The 15,680-nt window shown below is 45.5% G+C and overlaps 1 protein-coding gene across 5 annotated transcripts in view; it reads left to right on the forward strand.

Moving 5' to 3' along the window:
• LOC105491184 (GATA binding protein 4) overlaps window positions 1-15,680 on the forward strand; it is an 84,346-nt gene that overhangs the window by 43,605 nt on the left and 25,061 nt on the right. Inside the window, exon 1 of one of the 5 annotated variants that reach the window (XM_071068655.1) lies at window positions 2,429-3,229. The exons of the other annotated variants lie outside the window; for them this stretch is intronic. The gene's annotated coding sequence lies outside the window, so the exon portion shown is untranslated. Of the gene's footprint in view, window positions 1-2,428; window positions 3,230-15,680 lie in introns of those variants that run through there. 5 annotated transcript variants of the gene reach the window in all.

Below are 15,680 nucleotides of genomic sequence, written 5' to 3' on the forward strand. Positions count from 1 at the left end.
TGAAGGGAGGTGTCCCCAGGATGTGTGATTTAGAAGTCCTCACTGGGGAACGGGAGTTGCAGCGCTCAGTTTGCCATTTGAAAAGGGGTGACCCGAGATCCCAGCAGCCGCAGGGAGGTGAAAGCACGTTGGTCTGGCGCGGAGAAACCCTGGGCTCCTCTCCCAGACCCTTGTCTTCCTGCCATGTGACTCACTGTGCCTCTCTCTGCTTGTGTGGCCATTTGTAAGGTGAAGAAATCAGGCCAGGTACAGCGGTGGGGAGGACTGCTCTACTGCCCTTTGGAGATGTTTGAAATCCAGTGTCTTCCCGCATGCCCTGTGATAGCCGTTCAGGCTGACTTTGTCTTTCCCGGTACCACAGAGAGTCACATTAACAGTAAGCCTTCCTGCGCCTGCGTGGACATCAAACTCAAATTCATCCTTGCCTGTGTCAGGCAGGTTTCCATGGCTGCCTGCCTCGTTTTAAGCAACTCTGTGAAATCTTGGGTTTGATGGACTCATCTTTTCTTTTTACCTTTTATTTTAGGTTTGGGGGTGCATGTACAGGTTTATTACATAGGTTAACTCGTGTCACGGGGGTTTGTTGTACAGATTATTTCATCACCCAGGTATTAAGCCCCAGTACCCAATGCTTACCTTTTCTACTCCTCTCCCTCCTTCCACCCTCCACCCTCAGTTAGACACCAGCATCTGCTGTTTCCTTCTTTTTGTTCGTAAGTTCTCATTATTCAACTCCCACTTATATGTGAGAACATGAGAGTCGGTTTCCTTTCCTGCATTAGTTTGCTAAGGATAATAGCCTCCAGCTCCATGTATGTTCCCTCAAGAGACATGATCTGATTCTTTTTTATGGCTGCATTGTTTTTCTTATGCAAGGTGACCTCAGTTGCTCTTGAGTTTCCTGCTGCTTGGGCTTTGCTTTTCTGTGAATAAACCCACTCAGTGTTGTCTGCAGGTTTAGGCACTGGTGGAGATTTCATGGAAGGTCAGCTCCCTTCACACCCCAGCTCCACATGCGTGATTTTGCTTCATCCATCCACCAGCCAATAAATACTTCTCCCCGCTCCCTGTGAGCCTGGCACTGGCCAGGCTGTAAAGATAGAAAATGAACAGAAGTGTCTCCGAATCCCGGCAGCTTAGAGCTTGCTAGGGGAGGGAACACGTGGATGTGCACTCTTAGGGCAGGGGATGAAGCGCAAGGGGGCAAAACTGGGTTCTACGGAGCCCTTAGGATACTGAAACTGGTCTCAGTGCCTGAAGTCAAGGCCAGGCTTCCTAGGCAAGGCAGACTTGTGGAATCCTAAAGGATGAGTAGGAGTTTGCTGCCTATGGGAAAGTCATTCTGAGCCCAGGACTTAGCTTGAATCAGGCTGTTCTGCAGTCCCGAGTGGAGGGCACAAGGCAGGAATGCAAGCAGAGGCATGGCGTTGAGGGATGTTAGAAGGTTGGAAAGGTGAGCAGGATTCGAGCAGCACTTCAGATACAGCGCATTGGTTATGGTATAGAAAGGCGCAAGCTCCTGGCTCTTGGTTTTGTTTTGCACCCATGCAGGGTGATGAACGCCTCCCGCTGAGTCACCCATTTCCCATCAGAGAAGGAACTCTGGTTAAATGAAGCCACACGCTACAGGCCTGTTTTGGAGGATTTATGTGATGTGCTTCGGCAGTAGGGCATGGCGGCTGTGTGGTTTGAGTTCAAGTTCAGGGCCAAAAGGGGACAAAACTCAAGCCAATTTTAGTCCCCAAATCTGGATCCCTGCCCTGGGAAGGAAGAGGAGTGTTACTCTGACCCAGGAGGACAAACATCTTGTAATTCTGCCCTCTTGTACTTCTCTAAAGGTGGTGGGATCAAATAGGAATACAATATAGATAATTACAGGGGACAATACTATGATGCAAGGATGGATTGCCAGACCCTGTAGGGTGGATTCACCTATCTCCCAGGACGTATAGAGGTGAAGAGGAAGGGCTCAGATTAACCAGTCTTTCTTTCTCATTTGAACCTCTCTCACTTTGATCCACCGCCCTGCCTTTAAGTTCAATCTATACCTTTTAAATAAGTTTAAAAAAAAAAACTTTTTTTTTGAGACAGACTCTCACTTTGTTGCCCAGGCTGGTCTCTAACTCCTGGGCTCAAGTGATCCTCCCACCTCAGCCTCCCAAAGTGGTAGGATTACTGGTGTGAGCCACCACACCCCACCTAAATAAGTTTTTTAATGTGAAAAATTTCAAACATAATAAAAATAGAGAGTAGAATATTCATCCCTCAGCTTTGACAAATATAAATTCATGACCAACTGTTTAATCTATATATTACTCACTTTCCCCCATACAGTGTTATTTTGAAGCATATTCCATACAGCATGTCATTTCACCCACAAATACTTTTGTATATATCTCTGAAAAGTACAAGGACTCTTTCATTAAAAAAAAAAAAAAAAAAATACAGCCCCAGTACCATGTTATCACCCTGATACAAATTGTCACTCTTTAATCATTAAATATCCAGTCACTGTTCAAATTTCCCAGTTTGTCTAATTGTCTTTTAACACCTTGTTCCAATCAGGATCTAAATGAGGTCTAAGCGTTGCCTGTGTTATGCCTCTTAAGTTTCTTTTAATCTATGTGTTTCTCTTTCATCTCCTTTTCTTCTCCTTGCATTCTGTTTGCTAAAGAAATGAGACTTTTCCCAGAGGACTGCTGCAGACTGGATTTTGTTGACTGTATTCTCTTGATGACATTGAACATGTGCCTCTGTCCCCTGTTGCTCATGTAAGTCTGTGGTGGGAAAAATAGGCATAGTCATATTCAAGTTTGTGATGGCAGCAGCCCTGGATGCTCATCGCCTAGACCCTTTGCTTTGTTAGGCGTTGCTAATGGTGATATTCTAATGCCATCATTCCTTCTTCATTTGTTAGCTGGAATTCTTCTATAGCAACAAGCACATTTTTAGCTTATGGAATATTTGGTTACCTTGAGGTACAGTTTGTCTAGGAAAGGCAGGATACATGCCTACTACTGTCACTTTATTTTTCATTATTCAAAAGAACAAATTAGTTCTCTAGCATCCTTCAACGATTACCAATGAAATTAAGTTGTTTTCAGCATGATTAAGAACTCATGGACTTCTGCTGAGTGTAGAGGCTCATGCCTGTAATCCCAGTACTTTGGGAGGCTGAGGCTGGAGGATCGTTTGAACCTAGGAGTTTGAAGCCAGCCTGAGCAACATAGTGAGAGCCTGTCTCTACCAAAATAATAATAATAATAATAATAATAATTAGGCAGAGGTGGTAGCATGTGCCTGTAGTTCCAGACACTTGGGAGGCCGAGGTGGGAGGATCACTTGAGCCTGGGAGTTTGAGGCTGCAGTGACCTGTGGTCCAACCACTGCAATCAGCAAGACCCTGTCTTTTTTAAAAAAACAAAACAAAACAAAACAAAAAACCCTCACTGGTTTAAACAAGTATGATGTGTTTCTATCCATGTATCCTGATTGATGCTCAGATTGTCCTATCTTTGCTAGAGGGAACTTGCTCAAACTGAGCTCTTTTGGCAAAATCTTAGTTTAATAGTTTCTTGCTTTCCATCCTATAAAATGTCCTAATCTCTTTTTATGAGTTTTCCCTTGTCAGGCCTGGATTTGGCCATTTCCCCCAAGAAACCTGGTTCCTGTTAGTGAGGAATGGCATTTGGAGATCAATCTCAGAGCTAGTTCTGCCAGCTGGGCTTATTGCTACTGGGTTAGTCATTCAACATGCAGAGTTAGGAAATACGTACCCCTCCTGCCCCAGAGATAAGATAAAACACAGCATATCTTCATACTGATGCTTTCAATTCAAATTTAGGGCTAAAAGGCTTTTACTTGCTTTATTCATCTTTTAAAAAAAATTATCGTAAACTATACATAAGATAAATGTACCATTTTAGTCATTATTAAGTGTACAGTTGGGTGGCATTAAGTACATCCACAGTGTTGTGCAACCATCACCCCCATCAGTCTCCGGAACTCTTGCATCTTCCCAAGCGAAACTCTGTACCCATTAAATAATGTCTCCATACCCGCTTCTCCCCAGCCTCAGGCAGCCCCCATTCTGCTTTCTGTCTGTCTGAGTGTAACTACTTTAGTTACGTGGAAGGACACAGTATTCTCTTGTGACGGGCTCATTTCCTTTGGCATAGTGTCTTCAAGGTTTCTCCGTTTTGCAGCATGTCAGAACGCAGCATGTCTTTTTTTTTTTTTTTTTTTTGAAGGCTGAATAATATTCCATTGTATGGATTGATACCATATTTTGTTTATCCATTCATCCCTCCACAGACACTTGGGTTGCATCTGCCTTTGATCAAAGTGAATAATGCTGCCATTTTTACATGGGTGAACAAATATCCATTCAACTCCCTGCTTTTACTTCTTCAGGGTATATACCCAAAAGCGGCATTGCTGAATCCTAGGGTAATTCTATGTGGTTTTTAGGGACCATCATCCCGTTTTCCAGAGACTGCACCATTTTATATCCTTCACGGCATCTTTACATCTGTCAATCTTTCCATCCACACCAAAAATCCCATTCTCAACATCTCCAACATAATTCTTCATTTTCTTTATGTCATAACATCCACATCTCTGAGTAATCATAGCAACACTTCACCAGCAGTACCAGTTCTGAAACCCACCCTGTGTGGCTTGCCTTTTGACTCTGGGTTCACCTCCAGTGTTTCTAGCTCTTGGCTGTGGGCTTCTCATCACCTTCGTGAGCTGGTGGTACATGGGCAGGCATGATTAAATAAGTGCCTTAGGGACACATGCACACAGAAGTGTGTGTGTGTGTATCAAATGCATTGCTCACATGGAGGCTGAAGGCAGAGGCTTGAGAGAGGAGGCGATCACAGGCCTAACCCAGCCTTGGGAGTGAGTGGGTGATGGCAGAGGACATGGAAGGAGGAAAAGTCACAGGCCAAATAGGGAAGGAAATCCATGCGGGAGCCAGTGGCCATCGTCTTTCTCTTGAGCTCCTGTAGCCACAGTGTGAAGGGAAGAGCTGCGCAGTGTACACCGGCTGGGGGCGGGTCATCCTGACGTGGCCCGCCCAGGGGTGTCCTGCGCCCTGTACACCGGCGGGGGGCGGGTCATCCTGACATGGCCCCGCCCAGGGGTGTCCTGCGCCCTGTATACCGGTGGGGGGCGGGTCATCCTGACGTGGCCCCACCCAGGGGTGTCCTGCGCCCTGTACACCGGCAGGGGGCGGGTCATCCTGACGTGGCCTGCCCAGGGGTGGCCTTCGCGTTTGCTTCACCGCCTTCATTCTCCGCTGTCCTTCTGTGTTGTCATGGAAGGAGTCATGCTTTGTCCTTGGAGCCTGGTGCGCAGCCCACGCATTCCCTGTGGGGCTGGGGTGGAGATGAGGGAGGAGGGATACCCTGTAGTAGTAAATGGGATCCGGTCATCTGGCCCAGGCCAATGTCCTCGCACTCCCCATCAGGGATTTAGATCCGTATTTTCCCAGTAGCTTCATTTGCTGGGTTGAGAAAGTCTGGAGGAACTTTTGAATAGGGAGTTGAGTACATTTTGAGTAGGTTGTGAAAGTTACAAAAGACTGTCTCACCGCTAGTCCCGTTGAAGCTCCCTGCATCACGCAAGGGCTGGGGAATCTGATCCCGCACTGGCCCCCACCCTCAGCAGCCTACAGCTCCGGGCACACGCGGGGAAGTGGATGCCACCGCCAGGGAGGGAACTTGCAGAACCGAGGTCCTCTTTGTGACTGGTTTCCTGTTGGGAGAAGAGCAAATCCTACAGTATTTCTGGAGAGTGCTTGGGTTTCACTGCGTAGGCTGCGGTGAGTCTTGGTCTTACCGGGCATGGCCAAGGTTCGTGAAGCTCCTGCCCCTCGCTCTTGACTCTGGAGGTCAGACTTGCTGCTGCCTGCCTGTCGTGGCAGGGAAGAGCGCGGCCCCAGCAGCCTTGGCTCACAGCGAGTGCTGACCCTGAGCCATTATTACTCCGCACCTTGGCAATCCGTCTGGTACTGATGGCCTCAGAGGGAAGCAGAATGTGCATCTTGCAAGTGCATGAAAGCCAGTGGCGTGAAGGGGGTTCGGGGGCGGGGGGCGGGGGGCGGCCTCTGGCCTCTGCATCTCTGTGTGGCTTGTCTCTGCAAGCAGCTTTTGACTCATCTCCAGGCACAATTCCTGAGCATCAGCCTGTGGCCTCTGTTCTCACTATACCTTCTGGTACTGTCCTTTTACTTGGATTATAGTTCCACTACTCTGGAAGTATTTGCAGGGAAAGAATTATGCCATTTCCTTTTGGGGTCCGGAATACAATCACCTGGAACATACCAGACACATGCACGTGTTCCTTCACTGACAAAATGCAACCGGGAATTCATCGCGAAGCATTTGGTAACTTTGGCTCACATATTCAGATCTCCGTGAATGGCTGTGCTGAGACATCGCCAGCCGGGAGCAGAGCCATCCTTATAACAGGAACCTGAGAAACAGGAGCCCAGGGATGAGCCCGTGTGGACCCCTGGCCAGTTTTACAGGGAGAAGGAGCCTGAGAGACATCGGAGGAGATTGAGGGAGCAAAGGCGCCCAAAACCTAGAAGGCCAGGAGGCGAGAGGAGAGTGCAGAAAGTTCTAACATTATGTTCTCAAAGGTAGTAACACGGCAACAGGGCAGTGAGGTGCGGCCAACACCGGGGACCTCCTGGGTCTGAGGCAGGGAGAAAGGTGCAGGTGGAGATGTCTCGGGGACAGTGGCACAGGTGGTAGTGGCTGGAGTCTGAGGGCTAAGGGCTGGTGCACATGTGGGACCCTCCAGCCTCCGTTTGAACCCTTGAGAGTAGGAGAGAGCCCCCAGGGGAGTGGGGGCGGTGCAGAGGGCTGGAGGATGAGCTCTGCAGAGCTGGCTTCTGATGCAGTTGGAGGCCTTGGGAGGCCCAGAGCCAGGCAAGGGAGATGAGGAAGTGGACAGGCAGTGTGCCCTTGCGTTTGCCTATAAACACCCCTGGCCTCCTCACTTGATCCCTTGGTGCTCTGCTGGGCCCTGATGGTGCCCTCCTGGCTTCCAAAGTTCCCCCACCATCTTCACATTCCGTCAGTGTTCTGGACCCGGAGCAGATGACTCACAATCTTCCCCTGCCAGCTCAAAGGGACTTCTGGACTTCTCACTCATCCAGTTTATCCTTTCCCATCTTGGGTGCCTCAGCCCACTGTTTTTCCCTCCGACTCACTCTGAGTAGATTCCCCAGGATCCTTCCTGGAGAGCCCCTTGAGGCACCAGAAGAGCTGTGTGTGCCAGCCACGTTCTCAGCCTCATCATAACAAACGCCGCGGGGAAAGAAGCTCCCTTCAGACCCTGTTTAAAGGCGTTTAAAGGCGGTAAGTGCCTGTCAATCTTGGAGGATAGTGACTCCCTGCCTGAAAAGCTTCACAGAAGTGACAAGACACTTTCCTTCGGGGAATGTTGATATTGAGTTTCCTTCCCTGTGTAAACACATCTCCAGGAGTGGCATAAATAATGGGGACCCTTTCCCCAGCACAAAGCAGAGGATGGGAGGAGAAGGAAGAGGAGAATGGACCCGCCTGCTGGGAAGGCGAGAGCTGGCCATATAAGCAGCTGTTCCTGGTGAAGGGGGAGCCCGTTAGCCAGACCCCTTTTTCCTTTGTTGTCAGGAATTTTGCTTATAATCCTTATGGGGACCTCCAACTTTTTATTTGGCAGTTGATAAGGAGAGGCAGTAGAGTCTAGTAAGTGGTTAAAGAAGCTGGAGTCAGGAACCTGATTTAAAATTCCGGCTAGCCTGGGTGCGGTGGCTCATGCCTGCAGCACTTTGGGAGGCCAAGGCGGGCATATTGCTTGAGCTCAGGAGTTCAAGACCAGACTGGGCAACATGGTGAAACCCCTTCTCTACCAAAAATACAAAAAATTTGCCCGGCATGATAGTGTGTGTCTGTGGCCCCAGCTAGGGAGGCTGCGGTGGGAGGATCGCTTGAGTCTGGGAGATGGAGACTGCAGCGAGCCATGATCTAGCCTGGGTGACAGAGTGAGACTGTCTCAAAAAAAAAAGTAAAAAAAAATTTCATCTTTGCCCTATATAATGTCATCCAGTTTTCATGCCCATAAAATTGAAATAGAAACTACTCCACAGAAGCTAAGAAATAATATTCATAAAGCATAGTACTTGGCATGTAGTAAGTATCTATAAATGTTAGTCTGTATTTATTTGTTATTTATGGATGGAGTTTCATTCTTGTTGCCCAGGCTGGAGTGCAGTGGTGCGATCTCGGCTCACTGTGACCTCCACCTCCCAGTTTCAAGCGATTCTCCTGCCTCAGCCTCCCGAGTAGCTGGGATTACAGGCCCCCGCCACCACGCCCAGCTAATCTTGTATTTTTAGTAGAGATGGGGTTTCACCGTGTTGGCCAAGCTGGTCTCAAACTCCTTATGTCAGGTGATTCACCCACCTCAACCTCCCAGAGTGCTGGAAATACAGGTGTGAGCCACTGCACCCAGCCAAATATTAGTCATTAAGCCAACCATTAATAAATGCTAGCTATTATCATTAAAGGAAATATTTAAAATAGGATCTTTTTTGTTTTACTTTTATTTTTGAAACAGGGTCTTACTCTGTTGCTCAGGCTGGAGTGCGGCGCTGCAATCATAGCTCACTGCAGCCTCGAACTTCTGGACTCAAGCACTCCTCCTGCCTCTGCCTCCTAAGTAACTGGGACTACAGGTGTGCGCCGCTATACCCAGCTTTTAAATTTTTTTTAATTATCATTTTACTTTCTGTAGAGGCAGGGTCTTGCTCTGTTGCCCAGGCTGGAGTACCGTGGCATGGTCATGGCTCACTGTAGCCTTCAACTCGTGGGCTCAAGCAATCCTCCTTCCTCAGCCTCCAAAAATGCTGAGATTATGGATTTGAGCCACTATGCCCAGCCCTGGATTCAATAACATAAAGGGTTAGATTGCATAGGAGGCTGCCAAGTTGAATTAAGTGGGGTTTTATATTAGTGAGAATTTGCTTTCTTTCTCAGTATTAACCTACATTTAGGTCGTAGACCCCATATCCAACTTACTGTCTATAATTTATCTTACATAGGGGAGCACATTTAGGTAAGCAGAGACTAATGGGGTTATAGTCATAGTTTTAGAATATTTTAAAGATCTAGCTGAGGGCTAGGCATGGTGGCTCACGCCTGTAATCCCAGCACTTCAGGAGGTTGAGGCAGGAGGGATCACTCGAGGTCAGGAATTCGAGACCAGCCTGGCCAACATGGTGAAACCCCGTCTCTCTAAAAATAGAAAAATAAGCCATGTGTGGTGGCAGGTGCCTATAATCCCAACTACTCAGGAGACTGAAGCAGGAGAATCACTTGAACCCGCTTGTGGTGAGCCATGATTGTGCCACTGCACTCCAGCCTGGGTGACAGAACAAGAAAAAAAAGAAAAGATCTAGCTGAGGAAGTTGGGACCAGATGACTTTCTCCAGTGATGTCTGAACAAAAAGAAAAAATGCAGAAGCCAGGCATGGTGGCTCACGCCTGTAATCCCAACACTTTGGGGAACCAAGACGGGTGGATCACGAGGTCAGGAGTTCAGGACAACCCTGGCCAACATAGTGAAACCCCATCTTTATTAAAAATACAAAAAATTAGCCAGGCACGGTGGCATGCACCTATAATCCCAGCTACTCGGGAGGCTGAGGCAGGAGAATCGCTTGAATCCGGGAAGCGGAGGTTGCAGTGAGCCGAGATTGTGCCACTGCACTCCAGCCTGGGCAACAGTGTGAGACTGCATCTCAAAAAAAATTAAAAAATGCAGAAGCTACTTAGGTTGAACTCAGAAAGGAAGAAGGACTGTGTGGTTTAATAGTGTGCGTTCTGAGAAAGCCCTCACGGCGTTGGTCTCTAGTAATCTCTAGAAATAAGTGAATCATTCCAGCTTGAATTATCATGGTATAAAATTTGTTCGCTGAAAAGCAGGGGTTAAGTCCGCTGCCCTGTGAATTTCTGCCTGGAAATGCATCTGACCTATGGTGGCTGCTCAATTCTGAGTGAGTGTGGAGAAGAAAGGAAAATGAGGAGTTACTTATTAGTTAGTTATGCATTTTTGGTTTTTAAACCCAGTGTATAATTCCTGGATATTCCTGCCACTTACTATTTGTTATCGTCGTTGTTGTTGTTTTTATTGTTTTTGAGATAAGATCTTGCTCCATTGCCCAGGCTGCAGTGCAGTGGCGTGATCATGGCTCACTGCAGCCTTTACCTCCAGGGTTCAAGGAATCCTCACACCTCAGCCTCCTGAGTAGCTGGAATTACTACCATGCCCAGCTAACTTCTGTATTTTTTGGAGATAGGGTTTTGCCATGTTGCCGAGGCTGGTCTTGAACTCCTGAGCTGAAGTGATACTCCTTCCTCAGTCTCCCAGTGTGCTGGGATTACAGGCACAAGCCACTGTGCCTGGCCTCACTGAGTGGTTTTATGGGCGGGAGTCAGGATCCAAATTTCCTGTGCTTCCATCTTCACTGCAGGAGTGACATGGACGTGGTGTCCATCTCAGAGGAGCCAAACGGGCTTGCCTAGGCTTTTGATTCTTGTGAAGATGAGTGAATTGAAACCAGATACCTCTTAGATCTGTGAGCCCTTCTACCTCTGATGACCTGTGAGATTCAGTGAAGGTGAACACTCACTGTCGGGATGTTTTAACGATTTTATTAAAATTCTGAATAGAATGTGAAACAAGGGGAATTGAAGGGTGATTATTTGTACCGTTCTGATCAGGAGCTGGGGGCTTTGTCTGGCCTCCATGTAGGGGCCAGAGGACAAGAACTAGGCAGAGGTGTAGACAGCAAAGAGGAGGATGGATCCTGGGTCTTCAGGCCGCAGCCAGCCTGCTCAGCAGAGCAGTTGTGGGGAAAGGTGTGATATTTGGTGGTGGCATTGAGGCCCAGCAAACACTGAGCGCTTATGATGTTCCCTACTGTCCTGGTGTTGTTTTGTTATTTATTCCAGCGACTTCCTGTGGGCAGGAACTGTAATGTCCATGGGCAGGAGAAGAAACCCAGGTCACAGGGACCTGCCCAAGGCCACAGAGGGCCCGAGGCTGGCGGGACCTAGGTCAGCCTGACTTCCCTGGCCAGTGCCCTCTCTGTTTGTCTCGTGTCATCTGCCCCAGGAACTCCCGTTTCAGGGCATGTGGCCCAATGCCCACTGAGGTGCAGCCCATGTGCCTGGATGGCTCTGCCAGGGCGAGCTTCTCGGACAGCCTTCCTTCCCTCTCGATTTGTTGCTGCAGGATTCTCCTTTGGTCCTGACTTTCTTGGTTTTTCATTTCCTTACCTGTAATCTGTTCACTCTTGGTCAGCAAGAGAATAATATTGCAGCTACCACTGCCTCTGAGTTTCTTCCTGAAAGACTGAGTCTTATGAAGACCTGGTCTTGAGGAGTTTCCTAGCTGGATCAGCAAAGCCACAGTGATCCACATTTGATTGATTTTTTTTGAGGCGACATTTATTCCCAATGTTTATTTTCTTGTAAAAATGAGCGCATTATTGATTAAAAGAGAGAGACACAATATCCAAAAAGTAGAAGCAGCCTAGGTGTCCATCCATGGATGAATGAATAAACACATGTGGTCTGTGTGCACAGTGGAGTGTTACTCAGCCTTGAGAAGGAAGTCTTGCACTACCACGACATAGATGAATCCCGAAGACATTACGCTAAGTGATACAAGCCAGTCACCAAAGGGCAAATACTGTATGATCCCACTTCTGTGGAGCCCCCAGAGCAGTCAAATTCACGAAGACAGAAAGTAGAATGGGGCTTGCCAGGTGGTGGGGGAGAGAGGGGAGCAGGAGGATGGGGAGTTAGTGTTTAATGGGTGCAGAGTTTCAGTTTTGCAAGATGAAAACAGTTGTAGAGATTAGTTTCACAACAGTGTGAACACATTTACTATCACTGAACTGTACGATTAAAAATTGTTAAGATGGTTAATTTTATATGTATTTTATCACAATTTAAAATAAAGAAGAGAAAAATGGAGAGGCAGTGTGCAAGCTTAGCTAGTAGAAAGTAAATTGTGAAAACCTTTTTCCTAACACCTCATTCTGTTTCCTTCTTTGGCCAAAGGTGTAAGTAGCATTAATGGAAGATTAGGTAGAACTATCCATCCAGAATTTGTTCTATAAGATTGCCTTTTTGTCTCGTCAGTGTTTCTGTTTGCCCAAGTCTCAGTGTTATCCTGCTGTCAGAACAGGGCTGATCAATAAGGAGAAGGTTATCCTTGGTGAGGAGGTAGAAAATGGTGATTTTTAAATGTTGTACTACAAGCAACTAGTCCGATTTTGATCTGCAAATTTATCATGTTTATAATCTGCATTAAAATTTTAAGTTACATTCATAAAATATAGCAGTGAATGCACTTTTATAATTTCCTTTGGAATGCAAATCAGATTGGATTAAAACTATTAACCACACATAATAAAAGACTGTAGATTTTTGTAGCAGCTTCATGCTCCACCTAAGATGTCTGCCAAGTAAGTGAAATTTATTTGTAAAAAGGCAGATTGAACTACTAGACGTTTTGTCATGGAACTATGCTCCAGGAGCACTGATTTCAGCGCAGGTGCTTTAGATGGAAGGAAGGCTGAGAGCAGGGTCTGTGGGGCCCCTATTGCAGAGAAGCTCCGTTTCATCTACTTTATATTTGATTTGTAAATGTTTGCTTGGCCAAAGAATTCCGAGGCTAGAGCAACAAAACAAAACAGAGAGAGGTTGGGAAGAAAAAGTAAAGTAACACCAAAAAACGAACGGCTGTTGCAAAATAAATAATTCAAGATAAAATAGAAAATTCAAGATAGATGCAATTGATTGCCATAAAGATTCATGAACACGTCAGGTGAACCTGAATCTGAAGGCTAGAGGAAGAGGAGCTGACGGAATTTGAGAAGGGTGTATGTTTGGTCTGAAGAACAGGTGGAGACTTCCTGCGAAGGCTGGCAGAGTAAAGGTTTGCTTTCTCCCCCTCCTCCCTGAAGACCAGCACATCAGATGAAAAGAAACCCCCAAATCAAGTAAAACTTTTATCTGCAGTGAAATTAAGAGACAACTTATATCCCCAACTATAGAAAACTGCCAAATATAATATAAATCCGGACCACATTTAAGGAAAGACTTCAAGAGCTGGTCCATACCTCTCAGCTCTCCAGCCAGGAGTAAATTTCCCTGTTAAAATAAATGGCATAGGAAGAAAAGTGGCAATGTTTTCATTATTTGCGATGAAAGACTGGTCAACTTCAGTAAACAAATGTAAGTTCCCTGTGGAGAAAGCTATAAAGCTTTACTGAAGGGCATAAAAGAAGACATGAATAAATGGAGAAAGATACTAGATGCTTGGATTGGAAAAGTTGGCAGCATTCTTTATTCCAAACTCCCTCAAACAAACCTATAAATTTAACACAGTCTCAGGAAACATCCCAACAAGATTTCTTAAATACGACGTGTCCAGCTGATTACAAAATTTATATGAAAGAGTTATTATACAAGAATAGCCAATATAATTTTTTAAAAGGAGACTTAAGAAAGGGGAACTTGCCTTATCATAAATCAAAACAAACTAGAGACATGCTGGCACAGAAGCTAAAGCAGTGATGTTCATTGCAGCCCTGTTGTGTGTAGCAGTGAAAAATCACTTGCTGAAATGCAGCCAAGGTATTAGGAATGGGGAGGCTGTGGTATAAAAAGATTGGCATGAGCACTGAATCCTTTCAAATATCATCTACAGCTAAACAGCTGTGAGAATTATGGAGTAGAATGTAAACGTTATGTGTCTTAACAAAACAAAACTAATAAATCCTCTTCAAAGAGAGACGTAGATCTGTGCTGATATGGAAAAATGTCTAAACAGATATGCTTCCCTTCAGAAACAGCGTGTGTTCAGCACACTGCTCTGTTCTTCCCATACTGAGGGAGCCCATATCTGGTGAGGATTATTTCCACCACCCTGATGACACAGGCTTGGCTATGAGACTTGCTTTGATCAAGAACATGTGACTCAAAGTCACTATGCAACTTCCACAAAGAGGCATTAAGAGCCATTACATGGTTCTGTCATGACTTTTTGCCCCCTGCCACAAGGCTGGCATGGACCACATAGAGATTTTGCCTTCAACTTGCATGTCCGAGTGAAGTACACATACAGAATTTCAGCCAACTTGTAGCTGACATGTAATGTGTACAGCAGACAAATAAATATTTGTTTTTTACAGCATAACAACTTAAACAGCACCAAACCAAGCTTAAGTGTTTTATGCATATACATTTGAACATGGCTAAAATAAATCTCCTATATCCTACTTTTCTCATGTGTATAAACAGACATGTACAAGGATGCCTGATGAAGCACTGCTATTACACCAAAAAACTGAAAACAATCTGAATATATATCAGTAAGTGTCTTAGTCAGTTTAGGTTGCTGTAACAGAGTACCATAGAATGTGTGGCTTTAATAACACTTATTTCTCAAAGTTCTGGAAGCCAGGAAGTTTAAGATCAAGGCACTGGCAGATTGGTGTCTGATGAGAGTCCCAAGCTTGCTTTGCAGAAAACCATAATCTCGCTGCATCTACACATGGGGTGGGTGTAGGGAGATATCTCTTCTGTCTTTTCTATTCTTTTTTTCTTTTTCTTTTTTGAGGCGGAATTTTGCTTGTCACCCAGGCTGGAATGCAATGGTGCAATCTCGGCTCACTGCAACCTCCACCTCTTGGGTTCAAGCAATTCTCCTGCCTCAGCCTCTCCTGAGTTGCTGGGATTACAGGCATGCACCACTATGCCTGGCTAAGTTTTGTATGTTTAGTAGAGATGGGGGGGTTTCACCATACTGGTCAGGCTGGTCTCGAACTCTTGACCCTCAGGTGATCCACCTGCCTCGGCCTCTGAAAGTGCTGGGATTACAGGAGTGTGCCACTGCACCCAGCCTCTTTCTCTTCTTATAAGGGTAATAATCCCATTCATGAGGGCTCCATCTGATGGCCTGTTCACCTTCCAAATGCCCAACCTCCAAATACCATCACATGTGAGTTAGGATTGCAAGATCTAAATTTGGGGTATTCACAGACATTTAGTCCATAACCATAAAGAAATGAACAAGTAAAATGTGATTTGTTAATATAATAGAAAACTATAAATCAACTCAAATAAAGCAAATCCATATGTATAATTCAAACTGGGAAACATAATGGGCAAAAAAGAGACTGGAATTGTGGGTTACACAGAGGCACCTACTGTACTGTATCTGCAGTGTTGTATTTCTTTAAAAACATCTGAAGCAAATATGGTAAAATATAAAGATTTGAAAAAGCTGGTGGTGGGTTTAAGAGTGTTTGCTATATATTTTTTTTCTCACTGACTGAAATATTTCATATTTTTTAAAGAAAGCATTCATGTAAATCTTTAAAATTGCAAAGCAATGCTTATGTTCTTCAGAGGAACATTTATACCTGTGTGTAGAAGTATATAGACTAATTAGAAGGATATACACTAAATTCAATATAGTGATTGGATAGCAGATGGTGGGGGAATAAACAGAATTGCTACAGTGTCCTTTTTGTTTTTATGTAATTTTAAAATTTCTAAAAATAAAAATGTTCATTAATGAAGTAGAAGATATCTGGAAAAACA

Source organism: Macaca nemestrina, chromosome 8 (assembly GCF_043159975.1).
Source record: "Macaca nemestrina isolate mMacNem1 chromosome 8, mMacNem.hap1, whole genome shotgun sequence".
Classification (NCBI taxonomy): Eukaryota; Metazoa; Chordata; class Mammalia; order Primates; family Cercopithecidae; genus Macaca; species Macaca nemestrina.